This window comes from Cupressus sempervirens, chromosome 3, assembly GCF_028749045.1.
Source record: "Cupressus sempervirens isolate cs-2001-9-10 chromosome 3, ASM2874904v1, whole genome shotgun sequence".
NCBI lineage: Eukaryota > Viridiplantae > Streptophyta > Pinopsida > Cupressales > Cupressaceae > Cupressus > Cupressus sempervirens.
The window spans coordinates 836,061,144-836,075,254 of NC_143120.1; positions in this window are offsets into that span (position 1 = coordinate 836,061,144).

Genomic DNA, 14,111 nt, shown 5'->3' on the forward strand with positions numbered 1-14,111 from the left:
ATAAAATTTACATTTTTGAAATCAGAACAGTAAGACCTATAATGGGTTTTTGTCTCGTCAAAAAATTCAATAGGAATGACTATAAAAAAATTACGACAATACCAGAAATTGTCGATTAAATGCCTTAGAAAAAAAAGGATCACAAAGGCATGGCTTGGTGGGACCAAGCCTATGCCATGCCTTTCCCCAAGGAAAAACCCCATGCAAAAGTCAGGAGCCATACCAAATTCCCGCTCACGTCTCACGAATCAGGCACCCAATTTGTAATTCAAAAATTGGGTGCTCGATTGATTTGAACCGTTGTACCTGATTTCTTAAAAATCGGGCACCCATTCTTTTAAAAATAATTTTTAAAGAATCAGGTGCCCGATTTTTAAGAAATCAGGTACCGATTTCTAATGCAAAAGTTGCCCCACCAACCCAATTTCAATGATTGAAATGATTGAACAACAGTTTCGACCTGCAACACCAAATTTCGTCACACTTATTCTATTTCCTTGTCCTCTTATACAATTTGCAAGCTACTGATTCAAATTTAAAATTGGTGCAAACATGGGATCAAAAAACGAAGAAAGAAGAAAGCAAGAGTTCTGACAGATGAGGAGATTGCAGCAAATAAAGAGAATGAAGCACAATGTCAATGAGAGAGAAGACAGAGAATTAGAGACTTGAACAATGTTTCAAAGGAGAAAGACATTGAGGATACCACGATGGATGAAGAGGTCAAAGAAGAGAACCCAATACAAGAAAATTCAGGTGCACATTCTAATCATGTGTTCAATATAGGTGTGTCTCCAAACCCTCAAATTTTCTCTTGTGATGAAATTGGTATTTTTTAGAAGCAAGTTATGATTTAAACGATTTAGATTTTCTTCATGAGAAGCAATTGTCAAACGATCATGCACAAAACACTCCAATTGAAATGCCTGCCCCGAAAGAAATACCAAGAAAATTTGAAAATGATATTCAAATCCCAAATAGCAGTGAAAATAGTAAAGTCTCTAAAAATAAAAATTGCATGAATGTAGACATAGAAACACCAACTACTGAACAAACATGGCAGGATGGTAGTAAAGTGTCTGAACATAATTTTCATATTCCTAATGATGTGTTAGATAATCTTGAGGGATTGGTTTCATGGAGAAAAATTAGGACACATGCTAATAGATTGTATAGGCATTTTTTTTATAATAAGAAATTTGGGTTTCAATGTCAGCTAATGTTGCAACTAATTAAAATGTCTAAAATGCGAAAAGTAATGAGAAGGTTGGGAATGTATGCAAAACCCAAGAATAAAAATGAGTCTTTAAAATAAGTTGTATCCACTATTGCTAGTGCTTTTGATGTTATCGGAAAGAGAAATCGGTCTAAAGATAAGAATCCAGTACGACGAGCAATAACAACAGCTTTAGTTAACAAATCAACATCTGACAAAAGATTGATTACCAACATAAGTGGATATCTTAATGTGAATCATAAGACTTTAGAAAGAGCTGTAAAGAGAAGGGTTAACTTTGAATGTGATCCAGCAAATATTTTATGGACTTCTAGTGGTAGACTCCCAAGATGTGATATGAAACTTACTAGTGAAATCAAAAGTTTGATTGAAAATTTTTGGCATGATAATACAAGAGTATCACCTAATTCAAGAGATGTTCTTAAATTGAGAATTGGGTCAAAAATATGTGATCCACATCCTAAACACCTTTTGGACATGAATCAAATTGAATTGTTTAAAAAATTTGTAGATGGTAAGGTATTAAATATTACCATTAGTCAAAGATCTTTTGAAAAGTGTAAACCATGGTATGTAAGGATTAACAAGGAAAGAATCACATGTTGTTGTAAAACTCATATTCAATTTCATTACCATTATGATGTATTTCAATCTATACATGGTACCATGCATAGTAAAGAAATGTTGCAAGAATGTGGTATAAAAATACCACCTCAAACTATAAAATATTTCATATCAGGTTTTTTTTGTAAGCCACCTAATGATCAATACTTTCTTTTCAATGCATGTCTTTCTAGTACATGTGATATGTGCGGCAATTTTTCTTTGTTAGATGAATGTTTGCATGAAAATGCTTTGACTACTTTTGGACAACAATTAGTTGAGGTAAAAAGATTCAAAACTATTGAATATCCATTGAAGGATGGAAAGATTAGAAGAAGGTGTGATCTAGTTACAGATAAAGTTAGTTGTCATGCATTTATGGATGAGTTTAAGAGTGTGATCATACCAAAATATGTTAAACACTCTCAATATTCTAGATGGCTTGATGGACAATTTCGCATATGTAAGAATACATTTTCAATTGGTACTATACTTTCAGTTGTTGACTTTGTAGAGAACTACACGCTTGCACCGCAAGAAGAGGTACAACCACAATATTACAATTCAGTGCAAGTAACAATTTATGTTCATATAGTTTATAGGCATGCACCTGATAGTACAGAGGAGGATCAAAAAATATTGAGAGGGTACCATTTTTATTTAAGTGATAATAAACTTCATTCATCTGAGTTTGTCCATTATTGTTTCAAGGTCTTTTATGATAATTTAAAAGAGAGACAAATTCAAATGACACAACATTGGATATGGTCAGATAATTGTACAGGACAATTCAAGAATGCTAGAATGTTCTATTGGTTGAGTAGGACACATAAGCAAACTAACATCCAACATGTGTGGAGTTTTTTTGAGGCTGGACATGGTAAAGGAGAACATGATGGTGCTGGTGCATGTGTGAAGAGAGTCATTAGTAGAGAGCAATTAAAATTTGAGGAAAAAGCTAAATTAAAAAATGCACATGAGATTTTCGACTGGTGTAACAAATATTTATACACGAGATCAAGTCAAAACTCTACAATCAAACATTTCTTCTACCTAGTTGAAGAAAATAATATCCCTTCAAGATATGATTGCGATACAATTAGTGGTTCAGCTAAATGGCATTCATTTAGGAGTTCAGATTCTAACACTTGGACTATATGGATTAGGGAGCTTGCTTGTTTTTGTCAATTTTGTCTTGCAGGTGAATGGGAAGAATGTGAGAATACAGAATGGGTTGAAGATTGGCAACAAAGATCATTAGCACCTACTGACACGCATTTTGAAGATGATATAGTAAATGAAGGCCAGAATGTTACTTTTGCATCAGAAGACTATGATCATATTTCAGACCTCATAGAACTTGGTATGCACAATTTAATTAGATTTTTTTGCAATCTCATGCTTCAATTTATATAATTTGCATATGTACAATCATGTGATTAAAGTGTTTCTATACTTTATCTTATCTTGTAGGACATGTTTATGTTGTTATTGCACCTAGTGATAATGGTGAACAGACTGAGTATTGGCTAGCTAGATGTGTGGAACCTAAGAAAAAATTGACATGTCATCAAGTAGTCGATGATGGTTTTGAGTATCCAATCGGGTCTGTTGTTGTAGCTGGCACCTGGCTATGTAGATACCTAACAAGAAGAAATGGTTTGCCAGCATTTGAAGACTACCAGACTGAAAAGAAGATTTTACACTATTCTCATTTGGTTGTGGCAACAAATATCAAATTAGAAAGATACAAAGGGAGACCCGCCAATAAGGTACTATGGACAATTTCAATGGACGAGCATGAGACAATCATAGATGCATTGCAAAAGAGAGAGGATGCAGATGGTACAGTGGGATGACTACATTTAAATCAAACACATGTAAGTTTTTTCATTATTGTATTATTTTTATATATATGTACTTATATAATTTAATTACATGTATATTTGTGTTCTCAATACCAATTTAGAGAACTTATATACCTCTTATTCAGGTCTCAATTACAATTTATGCAAATTTAAATGTTAAAGTGGATCGAACATCAACATCTTGTGCAATTTCACATAGTAAGTACATACAAATTACACATATATTTACATAGTTCAAATACCTTGAATATTAATTTATGTGTTTATTAACATGTGTGTTTTTGTTTTACATTTTTATTTTACAAGACCTCATTTGAAGAGATGTGTTCAACCAATTTTATGTTTCAAATGAGTTCACTGAACTATAAATATATCACTGACATTGTCTTACATATATTGTGAAATATTTTGTACAAACTAATTCAAAAATGAGAGTTTACTTCTATTTGAAAGTTAAAGGTATGTGCACTTGATAAATTATAAATTAATTGTCAATTTAAGTAATGACCTCCTATTTTGTTCCATTACTTTTACATTAGAGCATGTTTAAATTAATGTTTGTTTGAAGTTTCAAATTACTATTGATTGTAATATTAAAAACAAGTCACTTGCACATGATAATTTAAAGATCATTACTCATTGCATTGATTATATGTTAGACCATTACTCATTGTATTCATTGTATTGATTATATCTTACATTACCAAACAACACATTAAGATCACTTATGATGTACATTGTTAGGTACGTTATCCATACATGTGTGTCTTAAGGCGACATGGGAGTCCTAATAGGTCATGTTATGTCTGTTATAGGCTATGATAGGTATTCATATGTTTACTACCACATAATAGGTCTTATTAGGTGATAATGAGTCTTACATTACCAAACAACACATTAAGATCACTTATGATACATTGTTAGGTATGTTATCAATACACTTTTTAATCTAGTAGGTCAATTTTATTTGTATGAATCTCAATGCATAAATTTGATGTGATATTTATCCAATAATGCTCTATAGATAGTTAAAATTATTGTTCATCTTGCATATATACTTATGTGTCATATGTTCATGAATAAAATATGTCAGAATAAAGAAAATGGTTTGAATATACTTAAAACATGGTGAAACATAGTAATATATGTACTACATACACAAGCATGATAAGAAGTCGTAAAAAAATAGTACATGGTCTAACATACATCATAACATGATCTATGAAGTGAAAAAATACATGGTCTAACATACAGTTTTAACTATCCTAACACAAAGTGTATACATCATAAAAATACAATCTATAGGTGCCAACAAGACCTAATCTATCTGATCGAATGTCCTCTTTGCTCCACGTGAAGAGGACTCAGATGGATCATCATGTGTACTATGAGTCGTCTCGTCATGTCGGACACCCTGTGAGGTAGATGTATCACCCTGTGTAACATGAGGCACGTCTCATCATGTACATGATTAATTGAAATGGGTCTCAAAATCTAGCATGCAAATAAATTAAATATTCACTACATAATAAAATAAATTATACCACATGAGATGGGTATCCCTCAGTAACGAGAGGAGGTGCACTATCAAAACTACCAAATGCAGCAGTGGTGAGGTCCTGTAATTTAAAATACATACATTTTAGAGCATAATGAACTATACATTATGTACATAAATCACAATACTGACCTCAAATGACGATGTAGGTACCTCCATCTGGATAAGTCCTGTGCTCTCAGCAACACTCGTGGTGACGTAGACCTAAAATTATGGATACATAGACGTTTAGTCAAAATTAAATATACATGAATAATTACAAAGTACATAATTTGTACACTACATTTTTTATACACTATAAATTTAACATGTACATATAATGTATATATCATACCTGAGTGGTAGCCAATGTCACAGATGTTTCTATAGGTATGCTAGCACGATAATCATAAGATGGAGTCAAAAATAGACTATACTGAGGCCTGTATGGATGAGTATGATATCCATACTCTTGTTCGTAAAATCAAAACACATAAAATACATATACACGTGAGTCAAAATTGTTCAAATTATAAGTTAATAATAATGTACATACATAAAAATAATACAAATTATTTGTCTTCAGTCAAAAGTTCATACCGCATGTATTTGAGGCTATGCCTCAGTGGTAACTGGAGTAGGACTTGTACTAACATCAATATTTGTAGATGCAGACAATCCCTACAAAATCAAATAAAAAGAACATATGAGCACATGTTATTAAATTTGAATTTGAATGTACATTTTTACAGTGTAATTCAAAGTGCATACTGTATAAGGGACGCCAACATCTGTAGGTCTCGAAAAAATACTATACTGCCTCCTAGGAGGAACAATATCATCCATCCTCTGTTATTTGAAAAGTACAAATTAATATAGTTAATACAATTACACATGTATGTAGAAAGTAAATAATTATGTGCACTTTATATTTATATTGAAATTAAAATTTTACCTACTGCTCTTGACTCTCTCCAGGCTCTCCCTGTTGCATGAGGTCAACAAATGATGACACGTCTATCTCGTCACTACCATCACCACGGGCAGCGTATACATCATCATCAAAATCTACACCCTCAGCATAATGGTCATCGTGTGCTGCACCATGATCGCTCTGGGGGCCTATGCATATGCCTCCACAGCTAGTACAAACATGTCCAAGTGGAGGAGCATGTACCGCCTGCATCCACTGCTATATTAAATTGCCCAAAAGGGCACTCAAATGGGTAAAAGCAGATGAAACTACATGATGATGGTGAGGAGCAGGCACAATAGGCACAGGAAGAGGTACAAGGGGCTCAGCTTTCCTGCGGTTTCTCGTTCTGTCACTCAGCTTTGCCCTAGGCCTATCCTGAGGCATCCCTCTACCAACCCCCTAAAATGCTTTCATATCAAAATAGTTGGGTTTCAAACCCAACTCAAACTCAGCCCATAAATTCCTAAGGAAGTACATGGGCACCTCATGGTTAGAGTGTGGTGGATGGTCAAATACCATCCACCATCGCTCCCAAAAATGTGCTGCTATGCGTAGATGTGTACACCACCTAATGGAAATGTGAGGCTTCTTATCACTAATTGGTTCACTCGTCTTAAGGTTTACAAAATAATGTTAAAAATTCCCTTTACCTATATGTAGGTTATAAACCTCTCTGTATGATAAGCCATCAGAGTAAAAGGCATGCATGCTTTCCCTCCATGATCTAAATGAATCGATGTCTAAATCAAAATGATGGATGGATTCAACCATGCCTTGCATGTTATCTGCAAGACGTAGTAGGTGAGGGGGGGTGCCTCTCACATCGGATAGCCTCTGTATCACTCATGAGGTCGTTGAGGTTACGCCTCATGGTCTCATAGAGCTCATCTGCGGTGGGTGGTGGAGGTGTGGGTGGAGGTGGAGGTGGAGATGGAGGGGGGGGAGGTGGGGGTATGGGAGGGGGAGGGGGTGGTGATGGGTCCATCAAATATAATCTACATATATATTTAAACAACATAAAACATAAAACATGACAAAAATACATCACAACATAATACATGAAAAAATTACTATTTAATAAAATTTAAATCTAAAATTTATCAACTAGATCTATATAAATGTGAATATCTTTATTAAAATCCTATAAATTAAATAAATAAAGTTAAACACTTAAGTCAAATTAAACATTAAATACTAAATTTTTAAGTCTAATCATAAAATAATAGTCCAAAAAAATATATCTAGGTTAGTTCAAGGTTTCTTTTCTTAAAATAGGAGCCACCAAGCTAATTTTTCTTTCATGTACACTTATTTTGTGACACTGGGGGATTGTATGAACTCATTATGGATTATACATGTTCATGTCTCTGGATGAAACAAAGTTAAGATTATGACAAGGTTATGGTTTAGAATTTTGTTATGTTAACAAATTTCATGATGGCTAAGCTTAAGATTATTATAATGATTGTGATCCTTTAATGTTAGGGAACTTACCTAGGATTATGGTTTTAGTTAAAATTATATTTACCTATTTCGGATATTTATTATGGTCCTATTGTTTATAGGATATATAATAGATGGCGTTAAGATGAGAGTTAAGGTTACAATTATCTAATGAAAGCTTAGAGATAGAATTATTATTTGATTAAAAAATATTTATGATTGTAGTTTGAATCCTAACTATTATCCGCTTTTTAATGCAAACTATAAGTGTAGATCATGTCAGGTAATGAACTAATACATGTGAACCCTATCCCTAACCATATAATAATCCTAATTCTAATCATAATCCATAATTCATTACCTTATGAAGCTTTGGCTATCCATTTTATTGCTAGAGTAATCCCTTGGCTATCCATAAAATGTTCCTAATAGATTTATATAGAAGACCAAATTGATTTAAATAAAATGAGCAGGAAGAAGAGAAACTTACACCCAATATTCAAGGAGAGAATCTTTTAACATACTTGAATTCTACCAACTAAAGTGAGATAATTAGAGTTCTAGTTGTTGAGTTTTCCAAAGATTTTCTTGTTGATATAAAGACACATTTCATTTATATGTTAGGGTTTACTACAAATGGAATCCCTAGGTACCTAACCACTTAATTATGAAATCTACATCCAATACCATATTTACTACACAAGGTAGGGGACTCAATATTTAGCCCCAATAAGATAGATGTAGAGACATAAATCTTACTACCCGATACAAAGAAAAGAGGTCCAATTTGATCATTAAATGAATCATTTTGCACTCTTCTAGCTTAAAAAGAATACAAATATATTATCAACAAGCTATGTACGTTAGATACTTATTAATTATTTGGAGAGTAGATCCTCTAACTTTTAGAGACAACTGGTTATCTCTAAGGAGATAATGTAATGAGTCAATGTTCAACAATAAAAAATAAAGAGGATGCAAGAGGACACCCTTTCATAATTGATCTAGAGAGTCCTAAAAAATATGATCTAACCCCATTAATTTCTTTACTAAAACCTTGACACCAATCATAAGAGAGGACACCATTTGACATTTAATATTGGATGAGGGCTTGCAACATCATCATAGTGAAACTCCATTCCACCCTTTTGTAGACATTTTCATAATCAATTACTTGACCATGCCTACACTCTATCCTAGAAATGTTTCTCAATCCAAAGTCTTCCAATAGGTTATCAAGTTCTCCAATATGCATAAATATCCTTAACAAAACACTTTTGTGTAGGGTTAATGATCTTGGGTAGGATATCTTCTAGTCTAGAGGCTAAGACCTTGGCAATAATTTTTTTGTATGATATGTATTTAGGAGTGTCCTATCTCTAATTTTTAATGAGATTCTTATCTCCCTTTGGGGATCAATTGATTACTTGACCTAGGGATTTTATGAGCCCTCTGTTGATCACTTGATCAATTTTATGAGCCCTCCATTGATTAGTTGACGTAGGGATTTCTCATTACTAATTTTTTGGATGGAGGAGTTGATTTATGATAGAAATGGGTTTATCACTTGGAATAATGCATCTTCATTCTAGGAATGATGGTTCTCATTTTATCCCTATCTTCTAAATCATTTTGAACTATCATCGTCTTCTAACCAAAAAAATTGATAGTAAAATTAGGAAAAAGATCTTACTATATATATCACTAGGGGGTGGGTATTTATTTTTATAAAATAAGGCAATATTTTGTTATGTGGCCTTCCATTCTGCAAAGGTAATAAACATTTAGGCTACCCATACAAGAAAATAGGAAACAAATAGGGGAATCTCCAGTCTCCAAAAAAAACTTTTAGGCACTTCCAACCCAAGATAAATAGAAATTAGTCCACCCTAACATAATTATCTAGTTAGGGATTGGGGTGTTAGAGTGCTTCAATACCCTTCTAATTAGATATTACATGATGAATACTCGCTTAGGATATAAAGGTTTAAGCATCCAGTGGAAAGACAAGTTATTCACTTCTTTAGATATATTCTTAGGCATCCAAGGGTCTAGTCCAGGCTCCTACTCGCACTGATGTGGACACCTCCACCTCTTGATGGTTAGGGAGGGTTACTTAATTAGATGCCTGATTCGTTCAAGTCTCTTCTAAATTTTTTATGATGTATCATTTTGAGACCTTGATATCAATGTTTAATTAGTTTCAGGATTAGGGTTCAATTTGGTTTGTACTATTTGATTAGGTTTACATGCTTAGGTTTCAATTAGGACAAGAGTTAATAAATTGAATTAAGTTTTAAAGTGCTAAATTTGGTTTTAGATATAGAATTATAGTTAGAGCTTTTAGATTAAAAACCAACATTAATTCAAAAAAGTTAGGTTTGAATTTTGTTTTAAAGTGTTCAATATATTATTGAGTTCTAGTTTAGGGTGATTTGGTTTAGTCTTAAGGTCAATGTTTAACTTGGTTCAATCTTCTAGGGTAATGGTTCAATTTGGTTAATGGTTGGGGAAAGGATTTTTAAGGTTAAATTCAAGGTTTCTACTCTTAAGTTGGGATATATAATTAGGTTTATGATCATGGTTTAATTCAATTTGGTTTATAAGTATAATATTAATTATTTAAGGGCCAGGGTTACCTTTCAATCTTAGGGTTTGACATTTATAAAATTAGTACTCAAGGTAAGATAGGAAAGTTATTTAATTATTTATATATTCCCTGGTGTAGGTTTTAGCAAATTAAGATTAAGGTTAAGATGATAGTAAGGGTTATGATTAGAGTTAAATTCAATACAAATTGACATTATAGTTAATCCTAAATGACGCCCAGCCAAGGGATCCAAAGAACTAATCAAAAGTTTTACTAAGCAAGTAATAACATACATATAATAATTTACATTTATAAAAAACATAAGAGATTGCATTCCTTAATGAGCACATTTACATTTCATTTTTAAATAATTATAAACTACTAAAAGTAAAATAAATAACACATCCACATGAAAGAATATTAACTAATTCAATTTAATCCATTTAAATAATTTATATACATTTGTTCCGAATGCCACTTGGCAAATTAATTCGGAATGCACAACTATCCACTATACATGTCACAGGGTATGAAAGGCTAAAAGAATATACATTTATAAAATAGTTTACATCATCCATTTTCGATCCATGAAATAAAGTACAATACAATTTAAGTAAAATCATTTTAAATACTATAAGTGTTTGGATCCCTTGGCGGGCTATTATGTGATTAAGTACTTTATATATGTTTAGGGTTTTATTTATATGGTTAGGTCGAGATTATAGTTTAAACAATGAATTTAGGTCGAGGTTATAGCTAAAACAAGGTCGAGGTTATATTTATTTGTAAAATTACATGTTTAAACAATGAATTTACATCTAATCTAATCATTCAACATTGTAATAAATACATAAATTAAATACATTTCAAAACATCTAAAATAATAATTTTTTAAATAAACATTTACGAAACTATATTTTAATTAACAAATACAAAAATTTAAACATCTAAGTTCATTAACAATGTAAATTTACAATTTTACGTACATATTAAAAGTGAAAAAACAATAAATTAACATAGATATTAAATTGAAAATTGAAAAAAAAAAAAGTAAAATAGTATAAAACATATTAAAATACCTAGTGTATCGAAAACTAGCAGCAAGGGGGTAGTCGGTAGGGCTGAAAATCGGGCTCCCGTATGCATCTCTAATCGGGCTCCCATTTTTGAGGTCATGAAAATGACCTCAAAAATGCCAAAAAAGTGGTTATATAAACTTTTACAAATCGAGTATCCGATTTGTAAGCAATCGGGTACCCGATTTTTTAAAACTCAGGTACCCGATTTGTAAAAGGGTGGGCGCCCGATATTTGAGCACCTCGGGCACCCATCCGATTTTCAATATCGGGTAGCCAATTTTTAAAATTTGGCTCGGGTGCCCGAAGCTTAATTTTAGAATTGGGTACCCGTTTCTGAGAAGTACAATTCCACGGATCTGACTTTCGCGAAATTGTGACCCAACTTCTTGCAGTCACCCTTACAAAGATTTGTTAAGACCACTCTATTAAGAGATTTACCCTAACCCAGACTATTAAAAATGATTCAGTACCTAATCCTCGATCTTCTCTGATAAGATGATGTTGGATCCCCTCTTTCCAATTTCATCTAATCTCTAATCTAATAAATCTTTTATGTCCTTCACTGCTTGACTAGGTTGCTTGTTCTATTATAGAATAACATAACTCTTTGCCTCTTCTGCAATGTTCGCACATTCACACTTGAATAGCATGAATAGCCTGTTTTCTCCTTCATATCATTATACTCTTCACCATCATACTAAATTATGTCAATTTTTTGTCCTATTATAAAGATTTCACAAAGAGTTTTCTAGATGCTTCCTTGTTTACCTCTCTATCTGATTCGTTCATCATAGAACATAGGGATCTATGATCTACTTCATAAAACACATAAAAATCTTTGTAAAAAACTCTACAAATATTAAATATCACATCCATGTTGTCCTAAAATGATTTACTGCAAAGTTTTGTATCATTCTTCACTTGAATTTAAATTTTGTGTTGCTTGACACTGTTTCTAATACTCGACACTCATTGTATATGTTGTTGACGCTTGATCTTTACTACGCTCAACATTTTCTATATAACTCAGCTTCAATATGCTCGAACTACTCATTTACATTAGACTCGGCTTATATTGAAAATACTCGGTGACCATAGACTTACTCAGCTCCTATAGAGATCAATATATACAAGTTTATATATATATATATATATATATATATATATATATATATATATATATATATATATATATATATATATATATATATATATATATATATATATATATATAAGTCTATCTCATGATTTGGCCTATATAGAGTAGTTTAGTCGTAGTGATGATCGTCTGACTCTGCCTAGTAAATGACTAAGTGTTTGACACTAATAAAAAAACAATAGTTAGAGGGACCAACATCTATTATATGGGTGTGTGCACCAAGATGGTGTACAATTTAGTAGACACCACACCAAAAAAAACCCAAAAATGATAATAACTTGATTGGGTTGTTCAAAGTTTCAAAAAGAAGCTAGACTTGGTTACCAAGCCTGGCCAAAATATATAAATTACAAAACCCAATCAGGTTTCTAGGATTTAAATAACCCGATTAGGTTATGAAATGAAAAAGAGCATTCAAAACCAAATCGGGTTTTGAAGAACTAAACTAAACGTAAGCTTTACATTGGAAGCCATAATGTCTACATCTGGAGTTTGATTGACTCCATTCAAAATGTGTTTGAAAGCTATTGAAGATCTCTACAATATGATGTAGATATATCAATCCTATGTATTCAAAATTTTATTTGCCATCAATTTGAATTAAGCATAATCTAAAATAGGACCATTGTTTTTCATATTTTTAATCAATAGGTAAACATGAATGCTAATAAATTTTTCATTCTCGATCTCTCAAGCACACATACACACACTCAATAACTAACTAACAACTCCTAATATATCTCTCTTACTAACCCCTTACCTCTCTCTCTTTCTATCTAACCTGTTATCCTTAAGCGTTGTCTCTCTTCGAGTAAACCCTAAGCCTCTCTCTCTCTCTCTCTCTCTCTCTCTCTCTCTCTCTCCACCATATCCCCTAATCTCTCTCTATCCTATCCCCCTCTCTCTCTCCATCACTCCCTCTCACTCTCACTCTCACTATCTATCCTACCCCCTTCTCTCTCAATCTCTTTGTATCTCTCTCACACACACACACTCCATCCTATCCCCTAATCTCTCTCTCTCTCTCTCCTATTTTGTCCATATTTCTCACTCTCTCCATCCTATCCCCTAATCCCTATCTCCAATGTCCCTCTCTCTCCATCACTTCATCTCTCTCTCTCTGTCACTCTCTACATTTCTCTCTCACTCTCTCATGTCCTCTCCCATCCCCCTCTTTCTATACCCTATACTCTCTCTCTCTCTCCCAAACATCTTTATAACCCCTTACCCATCTCTCTATGACACGTAATCCCTAACCCCCTCTCTCTCTATGTGAAGTTTCCACTTCAAGGATCAGAGGTCAAGGGGAGAGGGGGAGAAGGAGCGATAAATTTATAAACATAAGAAAAAATATATAATCTATAAACATATCTTCCTTACCTTCCTCTTTGCTTGGCCCATGTGTCTATATCATTAGTTGGCCCTTCAATGAATTAGTCCTTTTAGATTATATCAATTCTTTTTTTTTTTTTCTAAAATTCATCATTTTCTAATTATAAAAAAGGTATAAAATAGACTTTTTGTTTCTTTTTTTTCAAGAGTCACAACCATTTATAATACAAATCCTTAAAAAAGTCATAACACTTCATGGTTATAATCCTTTTAAAAAGTCACAACAC